This window comes from Rutidosis leptorrhynchoides, chromosome 4, assembly GCF_046630445.1.
Source record: "Rutidosis leptorrhynchoides isolate AG116_Rl617_1_P2 chromosome 4, CSIRO_AGI_Rlap_v1, whole genome shotgun sequence".
In the NCBI taxonomy this organism is placed as follows: domain Eukaryota; kingdom Viridiplantae; phylum Streptophyta; class Magnoliopsida; order Asterales; family Asteraceae; genus Rutidosis; species Rutidosis leptorrhynchoides.
Genome location: NC_092336.1, coordinates 247,881,716 through 247,897,200, shown reverse-complemented (window position 1 = coordinate 247,897,200; position 15,485 = coordinate 247,881,716). Strand labels below are relative to the sequence as shown.

At 33.9% G+C, this 15,485-nt stretch overlaps 1 pseudogene; it reads right to left on the bottom strand.

Moving 5' to 3' along the window:
* Positions 1-4,083: 4,083 nt before the first annotated feature.
* Positions 4,084-14,618, bottom strand: LOC139841541 (protein trichome birefringence-like; annotated as a pseudogene).
* Positions 14,619-15,485: the final 867 nt, after the last annotated feature.

The following is a 15,485-nucleotide window of genomic DNA, read 5'->3' as shown; positions in this document are numbered from 1 at the left end:
CAGCAACCCAAGAATAACTAAGTGCTACAACTAGTACATCTTTTTCTTCATCCTTAATTTTAAATCAATAATTACACATGCGTAAAATATAGATTAAATAGTTGTTTAGGATTAAATTGTTTAACGATAAAGTAAACGAACGAACCTTAATATTGTTCTCACCACATATATACTAATTTGGACAATACGTGACAGTGTGTGAATTTGTAAAGACACATGTTTCATGGTTTGTTGTTGCCATAATAAAACCGTTTCTATCAACCCAGTTTCTCGGACAAAATTGTTGTAATCATCATAAAAATTGATCTTCACACGTATAATACAATAAACTTATTTAAAGGTCCAGCAAAAACAACACAATTTTAAATTAAAGTTAGTTTACCATTATGAAGGAGTCTTGGTAACTAGATTCCTATGCATATTACAGCATAAAAATCGGCTTTTACCTTCAGGGGTGCCCCCCCGGATAAAATGCTTCAAATTTGCAGTGGTAATTGTTTTTTTTTTTTAACTAATGAAAATGTGAGTTAATTATAACCGGGTTTGGAAATGGTAACTGGGCAAGGTAAAATAGCCGTACTACTAACCTGGTCATACATCAACATGATGTATATATTGGGTTAAATGTATAATAATTGACTAGTAGTGATTACAACAGGGTTTGAGGATGAAGAAATAGAGACAATTCTAGGTGGTGAGATTGAAATCAACGTAACTCAGTTTGCTTTAATTGAGATTCACGTTAGAAAGTTCCACCAATTGTATGGTTGCATAACATGAACTCTTTTCCTCATAATTACCTTTTGAAACTAATATTTTTTTTTTTTTTTTTCCGGCGAAAAAACAGAAAACTTCATTAAAACAAGGAAACTTCAACAAAAATTGAAGCCCAAATAACATACAACCAAAGTCAACCGAGCTTAAAACAAAAACTACAAACCAACCATGCTCGAACCTAAACAAAAGATCTGAACAACAAAATAGAAAAAATGACCACGATACAAAAAACAAGGAAGATCGAGATATAGAGGGTGACCAATCAAACGTATGACGGACGATTAGCAACCATCTAAACGCCGACAACCATCTAAAATGCTCCCATCTTCGTCTCCCTCATCAGATCCCCAATTTTTTGAAACTAATATTGTAACTTTAATATATCAGCATTAATGTCCTATACGATTTATCACCCAATTAGATCTTTCTATTCCTTTTGCATCATGTGATAATAAAGTTGAAAATCTTGAATCCACTTTCTTTATTTGTCGGATTTAACACTCGAGGACAAATAAATTGTATGTTTTCGGTTGTTTTTAATAGATGAAAATGATATGATTCTTGGAAAAAACTTTTGCTAACCATCCAGGCTATCCCCAATGAAGCGAGAGGTCACAGGTTCGAATCCAGCCACTGGCAAAATGGACGAACTTAATAGTGACCCTTGACTAGAGGGTGCTTTTTCTGGCATCAGGGTGACACTTGAGTTCCCGATGTCCTGAGGTTTATCCGCTGCGGGGGGCCAATGTGCTCGTTCGTAGTAGGGGTTCCTCGGTTATAAAAAAAAAAAAAAAAACTTTTGCTAGATTTTTTACACTGTCCAAAAAGGATTCAAGAAAGAAAGGCATATTAGTATATCACATCATTGTTCGCTGAGGCGAACAATATAGAAGCAATACATTTTCAAGCTTATAAAATCCTGTTGCGAAGGTGAAATTCATGTATATTTAAATTAATTTCTTTCGAAGAGGGAAGCACTTTTTTGGGGGAAGGGGGAAGCAAATTTTATTTTTTCGTTTTTTGAAAAAACTTTGTTCAAGAACATTATAGATTAGATGAAAATATGAACATTTAAAACAGACACTTTGTGATGAATGTCATTATTTTGGCGGAAAAACGCTCGAAGAAAAAAATAAAAACATTCAATGCATTGAATGTTTTGCTGCTGAGTTTATTTGCATCGTTTTGTTTTCATCTTGTGTGAAGTGTTTTTTTTCGAATTTAGCTCGATTTAGAGTTTAGGGTTTAGGATTTTCGGCTTTACTCCGTAAACCTCAACCCAAAACCCTAAACCCTAAACTCTAAACCGTTCGTGTTAAAATATTCAATCTAAACTCTAATTTCTAAACCCTAAACCCTAATTTCTAAACCCAAAACCCTAATTTCTAAACCCTAATAGCTAAACCCTAATTTTTAACCCCATAATTTTTTAAACCCTAATTTCTAACCCCTTAAAAAAAACTCAGAATCAAAACATTCAATGCATTGAATGTTTTCATTTTTTTCTTCGAGCGTTTTCCCGCCAAAATACCCAAAACTCTAATTTCTAAACCCTAATAGCTAAACCCTAATTTTTAACCCCATAATTTTTTAAACCCTAATTTCTAACCCCTTAAAAAAAACTCAGAATCAAAACATTCAATGCATTGAATGTTTTCATTTTTTTCTTCTAGCGTTTTCCCGCCAAAATAAAATTTTTTCTTCGAGCGTTTTCATTGAATGTTCATATTTTCATGTGATATTCATGCTTGAAATTTTTTTTTCGAAAAAAAAGAAAAAAAAATACTTCCCCCTTTTAGGGCTTCCCTCTTGATTATTTCTCTCTCTCTCTCTATATATATATATATATATATATATATATATATATATATATATATATATATATATATATATATATATATATATATATTATATACCCGCATAGATACCCGTCTACCCATTAGTTTATGTAAATGGGGACTCGAATACCCGTGTGGTCCCGTTACCTTCTAGTTAGTAATTAAATGGGGTCCCGTCGGGTTTGGGTCGTGGTTTCTTAATCGGGTTCGGGATTGCCTATACCTCCCAATGCCATCCCGATGTTTAACTCTTTCAAATCTTCTTGGGCCGATACTTCAATAAGTGCTCGAGCATAGTTTAGTCGTCCTCATAATTCAAAGCAGATAGTACTCGTGTATAAATGTAGCACGTTATGGATTGTTTAACATGTTCGAGATAAAACATACTCTGAATGGACCCTTCTCAAGTGAATCATCCAAATGGTAGGGGTGGATGTGCCTTTTCTTCTATATTTTTCAGGAATCGGAGGTCGTCGGCATGGTTACAAAGCCGCATAGTCAGGTGATTGCATTTCTGGGTGGGTTCATGGTAACTTTAGGTGTCCAAATGGAAGGTCTGATGGACGTTAATACTGAAAATAAACTCAGGACACATAAAATGTTGATCAAAAGTTACCTAGAATCTTGTGAATATCTGAATATACAAAGGATGGCTTTTTAAACCAGCCCCCCGAACTGTTTGGCCCACAACAATGTCGGAATTATCTCAATCTAATCACAACAAGAGAAATCAACAAAGCATATGGATCCGTGTGGATTATTTGCACAGTTGGGTATGGTGTGGTGCTAGTGTACTTCATGTATCTAAAAGTCCTTTGGACATTGCAGTATTGAAACTTGATTTTATCTCTGATAAGCTTCTGCCTATTTTCATGTACTTCTCATGTCCTTTTCCAGGATCAAAGGTTTACGTCATTGGACATGGACTTTTTGGCCCTCGTTGTGGTCAATGTTATTTTTTAATGTTCACTTTTTTTTTTTTTTTTATATTTCGTCTTCAGTCCCATGAAAATGCAATCTTTTCATTTTTTTAGAACAATCCGAATATGTATATCAGTCACTGTCATCTTTACAAATAGATTTATCAAATCGACATGGTCTGCTAAAAAATCACACTTTTTTATTTCAAAGAATGCCTAAAAGGATATAATTGTTAAATTGTCACTTTTAATTCTTTCGCTGATCCCAGTTGTTATATATGATTATATGAATCCGGCATCAGATTTTTTTCCATCAGCTTGTGTTTGAGTGGTAGCAAAATAGTTGAAGCACGAAGGTCGCAGGAACAAGGAGATATTCTTGATTGGGAGTAAATTTTGTTAGTTTAAAATTGATAAAAACATTTATACTCTTTGAAGACTTTGCGAGAGTTTTGGCATGAATGTAACTGTAAAAAATGGTACAGAAAATTCTTTAGGTTCTCAAGTTACTATCAGCTCAAAAACATGTTACTATCAAATACTAAACTCTTTGTGTCTCCCAGAAAGACCAACTCACCGCATACTTTGGATCCTGCTCTCTTTTACTATGTAATATAGAAGTCAACAATATCAAAATCAATAGATTAATAAGATGAAATAATACCAAAAAATAATTCTTCTTGGATTTCATATGCTTATTTGTTCCTATTTATTCTCCACGGGACCAAAAATAAAAGGGGTAATTCACATTTTTGAAATCTGCATATCAAACCAAAACAACTTTACACAACACAGACCTTGACCCGGGCCGTATTTTCATCATTTTTCACTTAATTTTTTTGCTATTGACTTTGGTATTGTTTCGATAAAAGCTCAGCATACAACATCTCATTCCAAGAATCAGGTACACCAGGAAGAGACCAACGACTGCAATCTTGAAAGTGCAATGGTGATATTCTTTCATGCTCTAAGTAGTGCTGCATTCTGTGAGTTGAAGGTTGTTCGTCTTTTCGAAAATCTGTCAATCTTGTGATATTTAAATATGAAACGCGTTTTAGAACCCTCTCCAATACTTTCATCTTGTCGGGATACGGTGATAAGTAGGATGTGTTCTTTATTAGGTTAACTTCATTGTCACATTGCCCTCCAGAATTCCACTGCCCTCCTCTTTTATATAAAAAATCAAAATTTTCAGACCAATTTCAAACATTAGTTTTATCAAAGTTACAATATTTAATCGTTGTTTTAACATATAGCTTGAAAGTAACATAATCATTTCTATGAGTTTAATCTAAACACGTGTCAATGTCATATATTTTACATATAAACAGTCATTTCAGGCCTGTATTATTTTGGTGATGGGTCAAAAAAGGGTGATATATAAGGATTAGTACTGTTTTTCAGGTTAAGGTTAAGCGTATCACCAGTCGTAAGTATAAATATATTTTAACGCCTAAAACATCTTAGTTCGTTTTAATTTAAACTAATTGTGTCAACCTTCAAATACTATTGATTCTGTAACCGCATTCAAAACATTAAATTTTCACAAATTCCAAAAGTATTAGACAAAAGGTAGTATTGGGACACGTCACGACAAACAAAAACTTCCCATTATGACCCGTTACCAAACTACCCAATTATCCACCTTATATTCGATTTACCTGAAATGAGAAGCATGGTAACCACAGAAAAAGACCATATTTTTGCTCGGATTTATATTGGTATCAACCATCTTTCCCATGTTGCCATTGCGTTACGGAACACCACTAAAACGTTAAGCTCACTGTAGACATGACATGGCTGCCTTCTTAAAATAATCTTTCCTGCAAACTTTCCATCTTAGCTATGTGAGAAACAACAGTGTCATCAAAGAAAGAAAAGTAATTTCGCCAAATAACAGATTGAGATTAATACCCTTTGGCAGTTTTATCATGAGTCCACCAATGACGTGTGTTGAACACAACAATGTCAACATTTTTGTATTGATCAGCCGAGGCACCAACCAAATCAAGTTGCAGTCTCTATCTTTACACCATTTGTGTCTTGTGTCTCAGATTCACGAACTATAAATGGAGCCACAAAGAACTCGACTGTACCATCGTAATCCTACGCATCCAAAAGCAATGAGAACTAAGCTAGATTCAAGTCGATTAAATAAACATAATATCATTATGCAAATAATTCAATAAAATGTACCAAAATTACCTTCGATACAAAGGAATACGAAGGTTCAGTTCTAAATTGATCCCTCCCAGAGGCTTCATAAACTCCGATTAATATTGATGTTTAATTTGGATCGAAATTAGAAAGCATTTTTCTTCATAGAATTACGTTAAAATTGTTCGATTTAGGAAACAAAAGATGAAAGTTGAATTTGATTGTAAACGTGTGTGTTTGGGGAGAGAATTAGGGTTTTCTTCATGTAATTTAAAAGTGAATGAATTAAATTGTAAGGAACCCTAAACCCTAAACAGTTCGTGTTAAAAATTCAATCTAAACCCTAATTTCTAAACCCAAAACCCTAATTTTTAAACCCAAAACCCTAATTTCTAAACCCTAATAACTAAACCCTAAATTTCAACCCCTAATTTCTAAACCCTAATTTTTTAACCCTAAAAAACAAACTCAGAAGCAAAACATTCAATGCAGTGAATGTTATCATTTATTTCTTCGAGTGTTTTTTCACCAAAATAATAACATTTATCAAGAAGTGTCTTTTTGAAATCTTCATATTTTCATGTGATCTTGATGCTAGAAAAAAAGAAATTCAAAAAAACGAAAAAAAATTACTTTCCCCCACTTTCCCTCAAAAAAGTGTTTCCCTCTTGATCAAAACAATATATATATATATATATATATATATATATATATATATATATATATATATATATATATATATATATATATATATATATATATATATATATATATATATATATATATATATATATATGCTTATATTTGTTTATGTATATCATCGCATCGTTCGATGCATCTTGAGGCTATTATGGCTGAGTACGACCTTCTCTGCCCTTGAGCTTAGCTGGTTTTCTTTTAGTTGCATGGTTTTGGGGATGTCTACCGTAAAAGTGCATGAGTGGTGCTTGGTTTGTTATGGTGGTTGGCTCTTTGCTTGTGCAACAGCTTTCACCTGACATGCCTTTCGAGTTCTGCTTCCATTGTCATTTCGGCTCTATTAATTGAGGCAACATCAAGCGTCGTCCTATTGGCGACTTGACTGCCTCGTAGAGCCTAAATTGAATTTCATTCAGGCTTTAAAACCCATGAAAATTTGATTATACCATTTTCATGGTTTTTCTTTTTGCTATATACCATTTTCATGGTGTCTCAATTTTATTTTTATTTTTAATTTTATGTTTAATTTTTAATTTACTAGTTTAAAGCCGGAGGTCCATTCGGAAGCAATCTCCTTATCTGTCGAATAGAGAGGGGGATGACTTTCTCTACCATTTAGAGTGTTCCACTCTGGGTAGAGAAATGACTTGTTTTTATTCTCAGATAGGGGAAGGATTGTCTACATCTCACATCCCCCATACACCACTCATGTGGTATTGGGCTTGAAATCCAATGGACCAATGAGAGCGCGACAATCACTTGTTCTCACATGTAGTCATAACTATTCCATCACATGTGATTGACTTCCTTAACCCTTAACCCTTAACCCTTAACCCTAAACCCTAAACCCTAAATCCTAAACCTTTAACCAACCCTAAACCCTATATCCAGGGTTTAGCAATAGGGGTTTGCAAAATTAGGGTTTACGGTTTAGTGTAACATCCCGCGTTTTTTCGTTAAATTTATTTTTAACACCGTCTTTTTTTTAAATAATACCTTCGTTATTTAAAATCATATATTCCGTTCACTAACGTTCTTAATATTCATGTTATTTAATTATAACATCACTAGTTTACTCGAGCATTTTTAAAATACTTGTTTGGTTAATTCCCGCACCCTCTTTAAACTCGAGGGACCGAAGTTGCCAAGTGGGCAAACTAGTTGACTAGGTCAACTAGTCAACCCACTTTCCACCACCCATTCATTTGATACTTCCACCTCCTCATCCCTTGTCCTCTCAAACTCAAGAACACCATTTTCATCTTCTCCATTAATTCATCATCCAAATCCGAATCAAGAAGCAAACATCAAAACAAATTACATTTTCGTGATCCTCTCTTCATCCTCTACATTTTGGTACCAATTTCATCAAGTTTGGGTAACATTCTAAAAACACTAGATTTCTCTAAATTCGTTTTATATACTTGAAATGGTGTTAATTAGTGTCTATGGCTCAAGTATAACATGAATACATGTTTTGTTTGCTCGATTTGTTGTTTTGAGTAACTAGTTTGAACATTTGAAATGTGTGTGCTTAATCTTGAGTTTTGGGTGATTAAATGTTGTTAAATTGTTAAAGTTCATGTTTTAATTGTGTTACTAGTATCACTAGCTTCGTTTTGATGTATAGGTTGATTAAGAAAACTTCAAACACATGAATATTGATTTTGTGAGTTTTGGTTAGGGTTTGATAGCTCTTAAAATGGACTTTTGATGATTTGAATGCCATGAAACATTTTTAGTAAGTGTTTAGTTGTATTGTATGTTTCATTACCTTCAAAACGGCGTATCGTATGTGTAAATTGGATTCCCGAGTCAAGAAATGCGTTTTATGAACTTGAAACTTCGCTTTTAGACATTTAACGATCATTTATTGAGGTTTTCATTGTTGTTAATGATGGAGTTGATTGATGAAATGTGTTTAGTTGTATTCCTCTTTAAATTACCTTTTCAACGATATAAGATACGTGTTTTAAATGTTTACGGTTCATTAGTTGTGTTTGAAAGAAGCTTGGTTCGTGCACTTGAAAATTCAGCAACAGCACCTGAAACCAGAGGCCTCGCTATAGCGAGCCCTGGTGTGCACAAAATCTCGCTATAGCAAGAATATTTCTGTCCCAATTTTTTTTTATTTTTTAAGTTTCGTTCCCGCTTACTCGCAACTCCGTTTAACATGAAATTTTGCCAACATGCTTATATATGACTACGTTTATATGTGCAATAGTCGGATACCCGACCCGACCCCGTTGACTTTGACCAATTTTGACTTTTAGTCAAACTTAACCAAACACTTATGTAATCGTTCTAACATGCTTTTATACTTGATTCTTGCATGAAACTTTACAACGTGATTCACATGCTATACTAATCGAGTCGTAACGAGCCATAGGACTAATTGAACACATTTCTCCCGACCTTGTGTCGTAACCGGTTAATTGATACAACTTACTTGTTTAGGTCAAGGCTAAGCAACTTTCATGCACATGTTTACTTTGTGAAGTACATTTATACTCGTGCACTCGAGGTGAGATCATAGTCCCACCTTTTCAACAACTTTTTATACTTTTAAATTGTGGGCTGAGAAACATATACTTTGTTACATTTTGTACTACTTACTTTTATACTTTGAACACAAGTACGATGAAACAAACATTCCACAGCGAGTTAGAACAAAAATCCTCAATTCGATTATCATTAGTTACACTTACAGGGTGTAAGCGAGAACTTATATTGTGTGGCCATACGGGTTTGACAAACCCTCATTTCGGACGGTTCGCTATCGTCTACGGATGAAATATATTTTGGAGAAACTGTGTATGTTCTAACACTATTGTGATGGGGTTCTATGGAAGGATACGTTAAGTCTTGATAATTGGGTGCTCGCGAACAATACTTTTGGAATGCAAACGATTTTGATAATCAACGTTATGGGAATACTAAATCTTGTGGTTCAAAAACAACGTTTATTACAAACACCTATGATTTCACCAACGTTTTTCGTTGACAGTTTTCTATAGGTTTCTCAGGTTCATACATGGCTATTTGATACATGCTTTCGCGTACACTCATACTTGCTTGGGGTCAAGCATACATGCATACACTCTGATTTCTTGCTTGGAGTCAAGCATACATACATGCATACGCTAGTGATAGCACCTTTGGATTCAAACATATTGTTTACATACTTACGCTATTTATAGCAACCGTGACTTTCAACTTATATTATGTCGCAAGTTTATTTCATTTATACATTATACTTTTGTAAACTTAAACTTGTTGTCGATCCGTTTGGTAAACTAAACTTTGTAAGTCTTGTACTTTTCAAATGAATGCGACATAATTTTGGTTAAACGAGTCTCATATAGGGACTACGACTACGTAACGGGACCTAAGTTAGCGGCGCCGTCAATGACGATTTTGTCGGGTTGCTACAGATGGTATCAGAGCGTTGGTTGTGGGGATCTAGGATGTGCATTAGTGTGTCTGACAGAGTCGTTAGGACGCATTAGCGGATCTAGACTACAACCGGATAGTTAGCCATTGCATTCTGACATACATTTGCTATAGATAGCACTTACTTGACTACTTGTGCATTATACTTGAATCACTCTTAGGCAAACTTCTTAATGGTACCAAGTTTTCATCATGCGAACTCGTATTCTGCATTATTAATTTTATTCACCGGTTTTATCTGTAATCAAATTTGAAATGTTATTATATTTTTACGTATTTATTTGTGATTGAATCTTAAGTTTTATTATATTTTACGTATGGTATATGGTCCAGAATTCGTAGGTATGAAGTTTCGAATGAACATGACTAACGTTCTAAGAGGGAAATTTTAATAGCACGATCTTGATTGGTTAAATTACCAGAATTCGAGAGAAAAGGTAGGACTATCAAGAAAATATGTTCTTGATATGTTTATATATTAGATAGAATGTAAGAGTCGCGTAACATGACACATGATGACGTTATGATCTGTGAATCATCACGTTTGTGACGACCCGGAAATTTCCGACCAAATTTAAACTAAATCCTTATATGATTTCGACACGATAAGCAAAGTCTACAATGTTGAATCTCAACAATTTTGAACTGTTTTCATGTATGCAATTACCCTCCGACTGCTCTCGACGATTCACGAACCACTATTTGAAAATAGAAATGTATATGTAAATAATTATATATTATAAATTAAACTATTATGTGATTTAGTTAATATGAAAGAACTTAAGGTAATTTAAAACTTCATATTTAAAACTGTTTAGTTAATTATATAGAGCATATTGAATGTAAATGATTTTTGAACAGAATTTGTCAACGTTAACAAAATATTAAAATATACACTTTGAGTTTAATTGTATCAATATATATAATTAACTATGTAAAATAAAACAATATATAATAGTTATTATTTAAAACATATATATATATATATATATATATATATATATATATATATATATATATATATATATATATATATATATATATATATATATATATATATATATATATAAATAAGGTATATTGAATATATAAATATAGTTTCAAATTTATTTAGTAAACGATAGATGCACTCGTTTATCATTCGATGGTTATTTAAATAAGTTAAGTTCAAACTTAGGTGATTTTAAAATAAACGGTGATTCGAAAATGAGTTTTATAAATTTTAGGCTTAATAATAATATATCTAGAAGTTGTTTGTCAAATTTTAAAACTTTTTATATTTTACTTGGGGGTTGGGAGTGAATAATTAATATAATTTTTGTTTAATAGTTAATGACCAAACTTTATACCATAATGACCTAAATAAATAAAGATACTTAATTTAAAATTTTGGGATTTTTCCGAAGACTTTTATCCGCCCCTGATTTCAAATAGTGCACGATACACGGACCGTGAAGAAGTGTCGGCAGAATAGGAGATATATATTTTCTCTGCACATTTCAAATCTAGGTAAAATCATTATTACTATTTGAGCTTTTGTCTTTCCTTATAATTGAACGTAAAAGTATTATATATATATATATGCAACTTTCTGGTAACACACGTAAATTCAAGATTCACGCGCGTAAGGATGACGACGACTTCATTAGTCACGCTTGTTCGGGAACTCTGTCTCCCAGATTGTTTTTCGTCACCGTCTCAGCTTACTATCGGTGTCACCCGGTGTTCCTTACTATCTACCACTTCTTGTTACTACCATCACTACTCTAGGTGAGTATCGTCGTCACTACTTACCACTACGGTTACGTACTATTCGTTATCATGATTTGTTACTCTTTTCGTACCTAAAGACATTATTGTCTGACTTGAACCGCATTGACGTGAACAATCATTTATACACTTCCCTCGGGAAACGCTTCTTTAGAGTTGCACTAATTCTTTCGATTTAATACGAGCCACGTTAGAGACGTCGTTACACTTTGTTCATTTTAAATCTTCACGATCACCTGAACTTGATTTTATGGAGTGATGTGGGAATGAAGGTATGAGTTAGCATAATATAACGACACTCGATCAACGTGGTTATATTATGGTAAGCCATATCAAAGTTCTAATGACTCGTGATGGTGATTGGACTCGATCAACCTAATCACCACCATGTGCCATGTACATGACTTCTTTTTTCTTGTTTAATCATCCGAAAACTCCGAGAATATTGATAACAACCATACCTGGGACACATCGTCGATTATTGTCGAACCATATTTATGCTTCTGAATGAATGACAAATTCTTTCAACTTCAAACATATGTTACACGTGTACACTATCTTGTTTTCGCACAGTTTTATCGGCGAACTACAATATGCTTGTTATGCTCACATCGAGGCGGAAACTTCTCTCACATTACACTTGTACTTCCGCATAACGAGATCTTTTATCTAAACCCTCTATGGAGACCCTCAATGGAGAGAGAGACTCTTCACGTTATACTAGTATTCGCCACGAGGGTGAATAGTCCTAACGAACGTTTTTCAGAACCCGATAAGAAACTTACTCTAATAAACGTTTTTAAAAACGATAAATCTTCCGCGACGCGAAATTCTTGAGAAACAGAAACTTGTTTCAACAAATGTTTTCAGGTCCTAACAAACTTGTTCAAATGTATCTTAAAAGAACTGTACCTCGTTTCGGATCGAGATCCTCGTTTCACTTCTAAATTTCGGGGTGCCTTACAAAAAGCCTCGGGACCACGTTTAGACTTGAGTACAACACATCAACCACAACCCGAAGGACCAAACAAACATACGATTCAAACCTCGGAAACCATAATACGAGTTTGTGTTATCGACTTCAAATTTACTTGGGAACAGCCTTTGCCTTTAACTGAATTCTCTTACAACGATAGTTATCATTCAAGTCTTAACGTCACACCTTTTGAAATCTTATATGACCGGAAACGTCATTCTCCTTTTGTAGAACCAAGTAAATGATTATCAAACCACCGAACCCGAACTCATTCGTGAAATAACCGTTAAGATTGTTCAAATCCAAAAAGACTCAAAACGGCCGTAGTCTCCAAAAGAGCTACACCGATGTTAGACGTAAACATTTAAAATTCCAAGTGGGTAACCGCGCAACGTTAAAAGTCGCACCTTGAGAAGGTGCAATCCGTTTCGGGAAACGTAGAAAGCTAAATCCGCGATACACAAAACCTTTTAAAATCCTGGGGCGTTTTGGACCCGTTACTAACCGTTTAGATTTTCCAACTCATTCGAGTCTCCGTTCATCCTACATTCTACGTATCAAACTTAAAGAAGTGTCTGGCCGAACAAGAACTTGATATTCCTTTCGATGAGCTTACTATCGATGAAAACTTCACTTCCTAGGAGAACCGGTTGAAATTGTGAATCGTGAAAACCAAACTTTAAAATGACGTAAAAACCCCGACTGTCAAAGTTCGTTGAAATGCCCAAGGAAGTACCTTCACTCATTCGTAGAGTTGGCAACGCAAGATTTCGAGGAAGAAACGACAACTACTACTTCCAACTAAATTTCGGGACGAAATTTCTTTTAAGGTGTAGGTAATGTAACATCCCGCGTTTTTTCGTTAAATTTATTTTTAACACCGTCTTTTTTTTAAAATAATACCTTCGTTATTTAAAATCGTATTTTTCGTTGACTAACGTTCTTAATATTCATGTTATTTAATTTTAACATCACTAGTTTACTCGAGCATTTTTAAAATACTCGTTTGGTTAATTCCCGCACCCGCTTTAAACTCGAGGGACCGAAGTTGCCAAGTAGGCAAACTAGTTGACTAGGTCAACTAGTCAACCCACTTTCCACCACCCATTCATTTGATACTTCCACCTCCTCATCCCTTATCCTCTCAAACTCAAGAACACCATTTTCATCTTCTCCATTAATTCATCATCCAAATCCGAATCAAGAAGCAAACATCAAAACAAATTACATTTTCGTGATCCACTCTTCATCCTCTACATTTTGGTACCAATTTCATCAAGTTTGGTTAACTTTCTAAAAACAGTAGATTTCTATAAATTCGTTTTATATACTTGAAATGGTGTTAATTAATGTCTATGGCTCAAGTATAACATGAATACATGTTTTGTTTGCTCGATTTGTTGTTTTGAGTAACTAGTTTGAACATTTGAAATGGGTGTGCTTAATCTTGAGTTTTGGGTGATTAAATGTTGTTAAATTGTTAAAGTTCATGTTTTAATTGTGTTACTCGTATCACTAGCTTCGTTTTGATGTATAGGTTGATTAAGAAAACTTCAAACACATGAATATTGATTTTGTGAGTTTTGGTTAGGGTTTGATAGCTCTTAAAATGGACTTTTGATGATTTGAATGCCATGAAACGTTGTTAGTAAGTGTTTAGTTGTATTGTATGTTTCATTACCTTCAAAACGGCATATCGTATGTGTAAATTGGATTCCCGAGTCAAGAAATGCGTTTTATGAACTTGAAACTTCGATTTTGAACATTTAACGATCATTTATTGAGGTTTTCATTGTTGTTAATGATGGAATTGATTGATGAAATGTGTTTAGTTGTATTCCTCTTTAAATTACCTTTTCAACGATATAAGATACGTGTTTTAAATGTTTACGGTTCATTAGTTGTGTTTGAAAGAAGCTTGGTTCGTGCACTTGAAAATTCAGCAACAGCACCTGAAACCAGAGGCCTCGCTATAGCGAGCCCTGGTGTGCACAAAATCTCGCTATAGCGAGAATATTTTTGTCCCATTTTTTTTTGATTTTTCAAGTTTCGTTCCCGCTTACTCGCAACTCCGTTTAACATGAAATTTTGCCAACATGCTTATATATGACTGCGTTTATATGTGCAATAGTCGGATACCCGACCCGACCCGACCCCGTTGACTTTGAATTTGACTTTGACCAAGTTTGACTTTTAGTCAAACTTAACCAAACACTTATGTAATCGTTCTAACATGCTTTTATATGTAACATCCCGCCTTTTTTTGTTTACTTTTCCGTTTAACTATTTAAATTCCGTTATATGATTATGACATCCCTCGTTAATACGCGTTTTAAAAACATCTTGTTTAGATAACTCACGCAACCGCAACCGAACTTAAGGGACTAGTTTCGCCAAAGTGCCAAAGAGGTGACTAGTTTTGACTAGTCAACCCCACCTCCCCACTTCCTTTTTCATTTCATTTCCATTTTCTTTTAATACTTTCAAAATTTCTCTCAATCTTCATTTCAAAGAATCATCATCTAAATCCAAGCTAGCGGGTGTCTTGCAAAACAAATTACATATTTGGAATCCTTGCAACTTCCTCTTCGATTCCATACCGACTTCATTACATTTGGGTAACTTTCTAAAATCACTAGATTTGGTGTTCTTGATGTTTTTAACTTATAAAGTTGTTAATTAGTGTCTATGGCTCAAGTCTAACATGAATATATGATTTATATGTTCGATTTTGTTATTTGAAGTAACTAGCATGAACATAAACTTTGGTGTGTTTGATTTGGTGATTTGGTTATTTGAATGATGTTAAATGTCATAAATGCATGTATTAAATGTATTCCTAACATCACTAGCTTCAATTTCATGTGTAGGTTGCTTGAGAAAACTCCATAAACT